Source organism: Hibiscus syriacus, unplaced genomic scaffold (genome assembly GCF_006381635.1).
Source record: "Hibiscus syriacus cultivar Baekdansim isolate YM2019G1 unplaced genomic scaffold, ASM638163v2 tig00111388_pilon, whole genome shotgun sequence".
NCBI lineage: Eukaryota > Viridiplantae > Streptophyta > Magnoliopsida > Malvales > Malvaceae > Hibiscus > Hibiscus syriacus.
Genome location: NW_024063076.1, coordinates 271,387 through 283,744, shown reverse-complemented (window position 1 = coordinate 283,744; position 12,358 = coordinate 271,387).

The following is a 12,358-nucleotide window of genomic DNA, read 5'->3' as shown; positions in this document are numbered from 1 at the left end:
TTTAGTTAAGGTTTTCATCTTTGCCATCCAGCCGTCGCTCATTCTTGGCCGTTGGATTTGTGTTTGATCCAATGACCCAGATAAGATGGAGCCCTAGGGTTTCATCATAACCCTAAGATGGATGTGCCACCGTCGCCTAGCCCTGCTACTCCTGTTACGACGCCGATTGCAACCATCGTTTCAACCTGCCATCAACTCATCAATCAATCAACAAAGAAGCCAAAAATTAGTAAAAAAATTTAAATATATTTTTCCGGGAGATCAAATATGAGACCATCAACTCTAAAAAATAGGACATTCATGTCATATTTTCTTGGTAACACCGAAGCAAGCCATCAAGAACACACACAACACTATAAAAGGGAGAACCGAGAAGAGGGAGTGGGGGTTGAAAAAAAACAAAAAGAAATAGAAAAGAAAGAGCTTATCTCTTTCGTGGGTCACCGGAGAATGCTTCGAATGAGTGTCGGAGTCAATGAACCCGTGGTGTTTTTCATAAGATCTACGACGTTATGATCGATTTTAGACTGAACGGAGCCTGGATCCTTAATCAGGGTGAGGAGACGCTTCAAACGGTGTCTTCTTCTCTCTTCTCTAGCATCGACGGACGGTGATCATCGTCCGTCAATGGCAAGATCTCATCGGTTTCTAAAAACCCAAGAACCCTGGCGAGACTATGGGAGAACTCTCCTAATTTTTAAGAGCTGAAAAAAATAAAGGCTAGTGTTTTTTCACCCTATAATGATTCTTATATACACATGGCAAAACGAAATCGTTTTAGCCTAGTAGCTGCGCCTTTTAGGTGAGAAAGGGGCTAATCGCGACTGGTCATCCAATGTTTGTAAGAGTTCATTTTAGTCACTGAATAGAACTTTATTTGTTTTGGTTTCGAGCTCCTAATTTTACTTGGCTTATATTTTAATCACTACTCTAATTAATATTATATGCTATAGATTATTTACATGTTTGGTCCTTCTAGTTTCACACGTGTCTTATTTTAGCTCCCCTGGTTAGGACCTTTTAATTGGTTTTTAAATTTTATGCGCATTGCATTTTGGTCGTTGCCTTAGTTTTTTGTGGACTGTTTACATAGTTAGCCTATGTTATTTTAATTCTTTACGATTTGGTCCTTAATTAAAGGATAATAGTATATATTTGGCCGTTGTTTTTCATTTATCTAATTTTAGTCCCTGTACTTTTGATATACGTATATATTTATTTTTTTACCCATATATTTTATTGTTGATTATTCATTTTTGCATATTTCATGTATTATATTTATATGTACATACTATATATATATTCTTTATCATCTTTTATGTGCCATGTGTATATATTTATTGGTATTGTGACTAATATTTATTTATATTTTTGAGAAAGTTTGTGCACATATTTTTTTATTAATACCAAAGACGATATTTACAAATATTGTATTAAGTACTTTCTTTTTTTGTTTTATAAAACTTTATAAGATTATTTGTTAATTATTTGAATAATCTATGGAAGACTCACAAACACCTGAGATGTCCTTATGAGGGTTATTCAAATAAAATACTTTAGCATTATTATTTATTGCTTATTAAGTTAATTAAAAATATATATTTTTTACGTTAAATATTTTATGTATATAAATATCGTTTTTTATATTACGTTTTACACAATTTTTTAATAAATATAAATGTTCATTGTTATTTATTTGTTTACCTTTGTTTAGTTATTTTATTTATTTATCCATGTTTAGTTTTATTATATTTTATTAATATTTCATCCATTCTATATATGTCATTTATTACTGTTGCATTCATAAATCATGCACGTGTTTTATCGTTTTTTATTATTCAAAGGTAATGTTGTCTTGCGTTGTGGATTAACGAAGTTACGTCCAACATGACTGGATTTCAATTCTCATTAATCCACGTAGTAGGAGGACACCCTTTTCAAATAAAATCTAGAGAATTCAATTATTTTTCACTGAGGTGAATATTTTAAAATAGATTCACTCATTCTCTAAAAAATCATAGAAATAAAAGGATCGTAATTTAAGTTTTGAATTCAAAATTTGTAAAATTCCACTACTTAGACAATGTATAATCGAGAGGTATCAATTTTGGGCATTGTAGGGGTGTTTACATTTCCCTCGCGTAATCGACTCCCGAACCCTTAAAAATGAATATTTGGTAAAAAAAACCAATTTTTGTCTTCTTAAAAACGATTTTTCTTAAAATTGTTTTAAAAGAAGTTTTTAGGTATTCGACCTACCTAACCCGAAGGTCGATAGTGACTCCAAATTTCAAATTAAACCAAAATCCATAATTTTGAAAATAAAGTCATAATTATTTTTAAATTTAATTATTTATAAAAAAATGATTATGACAGCTTGACGACTCTACTAGGGACATTTGAGAGCCATACCTTATTGGATTATACATTGTCTGAGTGGATGAAATTTTATAAATTCGAACCATTATTTAAGTTACGGTCCTTTAATTTTAATCTTCGTAATCATGCATCATATTTTTATTCTTGTAAATAGTTGTACTGATGTTTGATTTCATGTTTTCAAACCTATTAATATTTTCGAAAATGAGTCTTTGTTTGTATTTTTTGTCAAAAAAGGTTTATGAATTCCTCCTCACATACTTCACGTGCATTTGTATGTCATAAGATCTATACCTCATATGTGTTCCGCTAAGTGGGAGTGAATCGCTAGTGCCATCGTGAGTAGCTCTCCGCACAGGCTAGTGAATCACTCCCGAAGTACATGCCCTTATGATCTTCGTGAGCAGCCCTCCGTGTAGACATAATAAATGCACTTCATCGAATTGAACTCAATCCGCTTAAGTCTATAATGGATAAAGATTGAGGGTTTGGCGGCTCAAGGGGGTGCCAACAATAAGGACAATTTGAGTGCCTTAATTACCTTAGAACTGAAACCCTGTATATAATGAACCCATACCCGACAGAAGTAATATCAAAATTTTGTCCGATAATAGTAACCTTAATAGGTGTATACACAGGAGAAAATACTCTACACCTTACTTTTTTTGCTATATAGAATAAATTTATTTCCGAATAAGAGTATGCGAATTAGATACCATGCGATTAGGATAATTTTGCTGAAATGAATCATGCTGGGTAGAAAGCATGCCCGAGTAGGATTGCAATTTGATAAAAGCATGCTTGGCTAGATATCATTACGAGGTAGGTGTTATATTCATATTTGAATATCACTTTTATATTTATCGATTATTTTAATTATACTAATTCATTTTATCATTTTTTTTGTCATTTTCACATTTTTGTATTGCATCATCATAGCATAACATGAAGGTATTGATCCGCATATGAATCTTGTGTACAATCATCATAGCATAACAAGTAGTAACATACACATACATGCATTGTTGGCTAATTGAAGCTATGAGAGCAAGAAGAAAGCTCGCATGAAGATTGTACACAAGAGTGGACTAATATAACGACATCCAAAGACTTGAGAGGTGATCCCTTGATCAGAGAAATAATGCAGTAATAAGATATTGCCTACAAAGGTTCCACTTTCATCATCAATACCTAATATAACTCCAATGTCATAGGGGCATTATCTGAGATAGGTTATATTTTGAATGAAATTTCTACACAAGTCTAGGAGGTCATAGAACACTTTAGGGGAATAATTTTTGAGGGAAAAAACTCTGAGAAAAAACATCGACTTACTTCAGACAAAGCGTACAAGAAATAACATGTTTGTGAAAATGGAATATCTCGAATATTGACGACTTTTGTCTCCAATGAAACTTGTTCTAGGATATTCATCTTTGGGATCAATACCTTTTTTTGCATTGTATTTACATTTGTGTCTTTGCATTTTGCATCTACATTGCATTTATTTAAGCATTTCCGTATGCATCATTCATGAAAACATGTGTTTAACTCATGGAGGATTCCATGGTAGTGGTCCTGACAAAGTACTAAAGATGGAAGCATAGTTTGAGCAATTGAAGAAAAAACTGCAAGAGAGTCTGCAGAAAATGCAAACAGACTATGAATCCAAATTAAAGTAATCACAAAAGACCACTACATATTTTATTTTCCAAAACGAGGCCAACATGGCCGACTAAATTGTTGACAAATTGGCTAGACTCAGCAAGCCGAAAGGCAAGGAAAAGATTTCCCTAAATCTGGAAACCACTGAGTGTGTGATGGCACATGTTGCTCCACAGCTAATCATTTTACCCCGAGAGGCTTCAAAGCCACCAAACAAGCTTATCTACCCTTAAGACTCAAGAAGCCGGGACAAATACTCAATGTAGCCCCATTGATCATAGTATGTTTGATTCTGTTCAAATGAAGAAAGCTAGGACTGAGATCCCTAAGAACTTAAGAGTTGGTACAAAGATTATCTCAAAGGATTGAAAAGGTAAAGCTCCCAAATGAAATGAATGCAAGTGAGTTAGCCTTGGTTCCTGACTTGGTTCTACCACCCAAATTCAAAATGTCCAATTTTGAAAAGTACAATGGAACCATTTGTCATACTACTCATTTCACGATGTTTATTCGGATGATGACAATATACACCAGCAATGATCAAATGTTAATCCACTACTTTCAAGACATTCTGATTAGTCTTTCTTCTAAGTGGTATAATCAATTGAGCCGCACTAAAATATATTCCTGGAAGGACCTAGATCATTTTTTTGAATCAATACAACACATGACTAGAATGGCCCCTGACTAAACAACGCTGCAAAACATGAAAATGAGGCATAACGAGAGTTTACGACAATATGCACACTGATGGAGGGATATTGCTTCACAAGTATATCCACCAATGATAGAAAGGGAGTTCATCACTATGTTCATCGACACAATAAAATATCCATATATCAATAATATGTTAGGGGTTGCCACAAAGAAATTTTTTGATATTGTCATGTGGGGAGAGATGATTAAAAGTGCTATCAAGAGAGGCAAGCTAGGGAACAATGATGATGTTGACATCGAGATAAGAGGTGAGATAAATATGATGGGATCATATTTAGCTAATCATGGGGCCAAACCTCACAAGATGGTTAGAGAAAGGACTCATATTGACCGATTCTAATGACATATGAGGAATTGCTTCCAACACTCGAAAAAAATCTCGTGACTCCAATTCAGTCCAAGCTATAAGAACCCATGTATCCTGAAGGTTACAACATCAACGGTGTGTAAGTATTGTATAAGAAGCTCCGGGCACACAATTGAGAATTATAGGGTACTGAAGCGTAATGTCCAAAATCTGATTGATTTAGGGGCATGAACATTCGATGAATGATGGGGCGTTCTGATAGGAACCAAGAAGTCATTTGCATATACCACAAAGCTTTTTGCACTTGCATGACAAAGCATATCATTTTATCTGAATTTGTTTTTCTTTCATTTTTCTCTATTTACAAGTTTGTATGTCACCAGACTTTTTTTCAACATGTTAAATAAAATACTACCTTATGAGGTTATGAACAATGAGCGAATTTTAATCTTGAAATTCTTTAAATATAAATTAAATTAAATGCTCTCCTGAGAATCAAAGTTATGGCCTCTTGGAAAATGGCAAGATTAAACTCTCGTAAACAACGACCCTTGATCATTTTCCTGGAGATACACCCGAACATCATACCTTTATCTTACATGAATCAAGATAACCTTCTCCTTCGACGAAGATACAACCAAATGACTTAGCATTCAGGTATGTATAGAAGCAAACAAAATGGGGTATCTTCACAAATGGAACAGTGGAATAGATGAATCTATTTTAGGTTAGTTGCTTGGGAACTAAACTCTAAAGATGGGATTTTCTAACCTTCAACGACACCCAGACTATAATAGATTCTTCTCGATAAGCTTAAGAAATTAAATATGTATACCAGTAACTTATATATAATTATATATATACAATAAAGCTGAGTTATTCTACTAAAGCAATTGATTATAGAGTTAACTCAAAATCTTTGGCTTTATGAATATGTTACTTTCAAACCATGACATTGATCAGATACCTGGAAATCTGTTGTTTGCTCCACTGTGGTTGTCAAGTCAAAGACTCTATGATAAGACGAATCCTTCAGCTAGCCAAATAAAGGCAAAGAAAAACTACACATATACATACAATAAAGTTGAGTTATTTCGCTAAAGTAATTGGTTAAAAGCCTTGGCTTTATGGATAGATTCCTTCAGCTAGCTGAACAAAGGAAAATTAAATTAAATTAAATAAGGAGTTTCGGTTAAAATATACTAAGAGAGTTAAGGAACACCTGTTATAGTTAATTTCACACAAGCACTTAGAAATTTTGTTTTTAGACTGATATTTCTGCATTGTCTCTATTAAATGAGTCTGTGAAGCTTGAACAAATAGAAGATTTTAGAGAATGAAAATAGAAGTGTTCTAAGAGGTCTAGCAATTGAGTATACTAGTTACATCATTTTGTCTGCATCCAACTAAAATGTCAAGTATCGAAAAAAGGGTCATATCACAATGTTCACGTAGACATAGACAAAGAAGATATCTCAATGACATAAACCATATAATTTAGGAAGCCGACCTAAAATCAACCCATCAACCCTTGACACTTTTCAAGTTGTCATAACTTTGAAAAATTAAAAGAGTAGTTAATTCTTTGATATCTAATGAACTCTTGTTTTGTAATTTGTCTCAATTGTGAACCTAAAGTAAGAGACCGTTTTTCAAAAACTTCATCAAACTTTTTTCAAAATTCTTTCATTAAACATTTTTTAAAAATTCTTTCATTATTTCATAATTCTTTCATAAAACATTTTCAAAACTTCTTCATCAAAATTTTTCACCTTTTGAAAAAAAGAGAGGAAGAAAAACATCTTCAAACAAGACAACCTCTCTAGAGTAGATCTTGGCCGATTGATGAATGTCTCTCAGACATAGAAGCTTGTTATCAGAACTAGGGCAAGAAAAGCCAAAATTTTGGGGTAAAATTTGTTGGGACAAAAAGAACAAGTTAACCCAGGTCAAGAATTGCAAGGGATACCCCATGTGGATATCAGTCAATCGACTCAAGAAGATTCGACCTTCGTAAAAGACTTGGTTCTCTATTCAAGTCAGAAAAGACAAATTAAAGGCATTAATAAGCAAATTGGTTACTGTAGCTAAACACTAAAGTAGTACAGGGACTAGGCCCCCCATGTTAAATAGTACAAGTCCTAAGGCCATCAAAATAGACCATAAGGGAAATTTTATCTGCGAGGACTGAAGATTTTTCACCAAAAAGTGATGAAATCTCAGTTCCTAGATTGAATCAATAAAACATGCATGATCACAGACATATGAATTTTCATCTTTGCATCAGAAATTCATAATCACATACAACATAATAAACTTAGACTTCACTCTCACGTCATAATCACATACAACATAATAAACTTAGACTTCACTCTCACGATGATACCTCTAAAATTTATCTTTAAGTTACATCTTACCAAAAAAAATAAATTTCATACTGAGATTCTAGAAAACATTTAACATAGTTGCATTCATACATGAATATTTTTTACAAGCCTTTCAGGTCAGAAAGGATCAATGACAATGAGATCTCCTCAACGCGAAGTAGCAATGTAATCTTCTAAAAGCAAGTTATCCTCAGGAATCATACTTCCTCAATACGAAGGAACAATGTTGTCTTCATATACAATCTTTCAAATACAATTAGACGTCCTCAATATGAAGGAACAATGTCAACCATTGATCGTTTCTCCTCATAATGTAGCCAAAATCAAGTTAAGCCCATACAATCAGACTTCCTCAACACGAAGGAACAATGTTGTCTTCAAATGTGACTAGAAGTCTTCAATGCGAATGAATAAAGTCATCCATTGACCATATCTCCTCATCACGTAGGGGCAATGTTATTTACAAAATTAAGTTAACTACAAACAATCAGACTTCTTCAACGCGAAAGAACATTGTTGTTTTCAAATACGACTAGACTTCCTAAACATGAAGGAACAATGTCGTCCACTGACAAGACCTCCTCAACGTGAAAGAGCAATGTCATCATCAGATTTGACATCAAACAAATCACCAAAGTGACTATATCTCATCATCACATAGGAGCCGTGTCGTTTCTAAAATCAAATTAGTTTTAGGTAATCAGACTTCCTCAACGCGAAGGAACAATATTGTCTTCATATGTGCAATCACCCAAATACGACTAGACTCCCTCAACTTGAAGGAACAATATCGTTCATTGACTAGACCTCTTCAAATAAATGAGCAATGTCATCAGAAGTGATCAGATCTTCTCATCACGTAAGAGTCGTGTCATTTCCAAAATCAAGTTATATTTAGGCAATCAGATTTCCTCAACAAGAAAGAACAATATTGTCTTAAGATATATTCTTTCAAATACGACTAGACTTCCTCATCAAGCAAGAATAATGTCATCCACTAACTAGTCATCCTCAACATGAAGGAACGATGTCATCAGAAGTGACCAGATCTCCTCATCACGTAGGAGCTGTGTCGTTTCTAAAATCTAGTTATCTCCAGGCAATCAGATTTCCTCAACAAGAAGAAATAGTGTCGTCTTTAGATACAATCTTTCAGATACGACTAGATGTCCTAATCAAGTAGGAACAATGTCGTCCACTGACTAGAACTCATCAACATGAAGGAGCAATATCATCAGAAGTGACCAGATATCCTTATCACGTAGGAGCCGTGTCTTTTCCCAAAATCAAGTTATCACTAAGAAATCAGATTTCCTCAACAAGAAGGAACAATGTTGTCTTCAGATACAATCTTTCAAATACGACTAGATGTCTTCATCAAGTAGGAACAATGTCGTCCACTGACTAAACTTCCTCAACCCGAAGGAACATATCGTTTGTATCCTTTGAGATTGCTTCTCTTGAAGCAAAAATTTCATCTTGCTTATCACAGTTTCTCTTGAAACACAAAACAAATTTTGCATCTCTCGAGGCAGTTTTATCTCTAAAGCAAAAAAGTTTATCTCACATGAGATAATTTTTTTTGAAACTAATTTTATCTTGCTTAAGATAGTTTCTTTTGAAACCCAAAGCTTCGGCATCATTTCTATTGAAATAAGATATGTTTTGCTTAAAATTTCTCTCTTGAAAGTTCTACCCTTTTGAAAATATTTCCCTTGAAACGAAAAATCTCTTTTGAGATAAAAATTGTTTTCAATCTCACTTTAGACAACATTAATTTTTCAAAACAAAAGATAAAAACGGGCAAAAACGCGTCATCTTTTTATCTTTGTTAACAGGAATAGACAAAGAGGGACAACTGTAGACACCTATTTTTTCCCGGGTTATTATTTATTTATTATTATTATTATTATTGGTGTTGTTACTTGTTTATTATTATTATTATTAAATTTTATTTACATTTGTTTTGTAGGCCCATTACGAGCAATCTTGACCAAAACCCAATCAAGCCCACCTAGTAGCCCAACACCAAGCTCACACATGGTGACCCATTCAACTAGGGTTTTCATTTTTACCATCCAACCGCTGCTCGTTCATGGCCGTTAGATCTGTGTTTAATCCAACGACCCAAATGAGATGGATCCCTAGGGTTTCATCATAAACCTAGGATTGATAAGTCGCAGCCACTGCCTAGCCCTGCTACGTCATCGACTGCCACCATCTGCTCCTGTCGTCGTCGTCATTTCAACCTGCCATCAATGCATCAATCAATCAACCGAGAGGCCAAAAATTAGTAAAAAAAATTTAAATATATTTTTTCGGGAGATCAAATATGAAACTATCAACTCCTAAAAATATGACAATCATGTTCTATTTTCTTTATAACACTGAAGCAAGCCATCAAGCACACATGAAACACTATAAAAGGGAGAGTCGAGATGATGAAGAGAGGGTCGAAAAAAGAAGAAAGCAAAAAGAAATAGAAAAGAATGAGCTTATCTTTTTCGTGGGTCACCAGAGAATGCTTTGAAGAAGTGTTGGAGTTAACAAAGCTGCAGTGTTTTTCATAAGATCTGCGACATTATGATCGATTTTAGACTAAACGAATCTTGGATCCTTAATTAGGGCGAGGATAAGCTTCGAACGATGTCTTCTTCTCTTTTCTCTGGCTTTGGTGGACGGTGGTTATCGCTGGTCAATGGCAGTTGTCGTGGCAGGACCTCACTGGTTTCTGGAAACCCAAGAACCCCGCCGAGACTATGGGAGAACTCTCCCAATTTTTTTAAGAACTGAAAAAAATAAAGGCTAGTGTTTTTCACCCTATAATGATGCTTATATACACACGGCAAAACGAAATCGTTTTAGCTTAGTAGTTGCACCTTTTAGGTGAGAAAGGGGCTAACTGTGCAAGTGGTCATCCAATGTTTGTATGAGCTCATTTTTAGTCACTGAATAGAACTTTATTTGTTTTGGTTCCGAGCTCTTAATTTTACTTGGCTTATATTTTAGTCGCTACTCTAATTAATATTATATGCTATGGATTATTTACATGTTTGGTCCTTTTTATGTTCACACGTATCTCATTTTAGCCCCCATGGTCGGGGCATTTTAATTATTTTAATTTGGTTTTTAAATTTTATGCGCATTATATTTTGGTCATTACCTTAGTTTTTTATGGACTATTTACACAGTTAGCCTATGTTATTTTAATTCCTTACGATTTTGTCCTTAATTAAAGGATAATAGTATATATTTGATCCCTATTTCTCATTTATCTAATTTTCATCCCTGTACTTTTGATATATGTATATACCTAATTTTTTACCCATATATTTTATTGTTGATTATTCATTTTTGCATATTTGATGTATTATATTTATATGTACATTATATATATATATATATATATATCTTTATCATCCCTTTATGTGTCATGTGTATATATTTATTGGTATTGTGACTAACATTTATTTATATTTTTAAGAAAGTTTATGTACCTATTTTTTTTATTAACACCAGGAAGGATATTTTCAAATATTGTATTAAGTACTTTTTTTTGTTTTATAAAACTTTATAAGATTATTTGTTAATTACTCGAATAACCTATGAAAGACTTCCAAACACCTGGTATACCCTTCCGAGGGTTATTAAATAAAATATTTTAACATTATTATTTATTGCTTATTAAGTTAATTAAATATATATATTTTTACTTTAAATATTATATATATATATATATATATATTTATATTTTTATATATTACGTTTTACACAATTATTTTAATAAATATAAATTTTCATTGTTATTTATTTCTTGTATTTATTTATTTACCTTCATTTAGTTATTTTATTTATTTATTTATCCATGTTTAGTTTAATTTTATTTTATTAATATTTCATCCATTCTATATACGTAATTTATTACTGATGCATTCATAAATCATGCACGTATTTTCTCATTTTTTAATTATTCAAATGCAATGTTGTCTTACGTCATAGATTAACAAAATTACGTCCAACATGACCGAATTTTAATTCCTGTTAATTCACGTAGTAGGAGGACACCCTTTTCAAATAAAATCGAGCGACTTCAATTATTTTCACTGAGGTGAATATTTTAAAATAGATTCACTCATTCTTTAAAAAAATCATAGAAGTAAAATGATCATAATTTAAATTTTAAAATTTGTAAAATTTCACTATTTAGACAACATATAATCAAGAGGTACTAATTTTGGGCGTTGTGGGTGCTTCCCCTTCCCAACGCTTAATCGACTCTCGAACATTTGAAAATGAATCTTTTGTAAACAGAGGCCAATTTTATCTTAAAAACGATTTTTCTTAAAATCGTTTTAAAAAACGTTTTTAGGTATTCAACCTATCTAACCCAAAGGTCGATGACGACTCTAAATTTTAAATTAAACTAAAATTCAAAATTTTAAAAATAAAGTCATAATTATTTATAAAAAATGGGTATGACAACTGAAATTCCTAGAAACAAAACAATGGTGATCCTTTGTGAGAAAATAGAGCAAATTCATTCTAAAAGGAAAAACACCCAAATCCTCATAATTTTGTCGTGTATTTTCCCTCAAATTATCAGGAATCAAACAGAGTAACATTAATTTCAAAATTTTCATCAAAAAGGAGAAATACCATAAAAAAAAAAATTTAAAAAGAAGTTTTAAAGAAGTCTGTCGGGTGTTCGCATACCTTCAGATTCCGACAAAAGCTGAGCATTTATCAAAACTAAGTGAAGCAATTCAAAGTGAAAATTTCAAAACACACAAAAAAGAGCAGAAACATTCTTAAATATAGGAAAAACAGACCCCATTTTCTTCTCATTGCTTTAATCCCCTATGAGTTTATCTTCTTTCACTTAAAACAGTGTACTAGTTTGGCC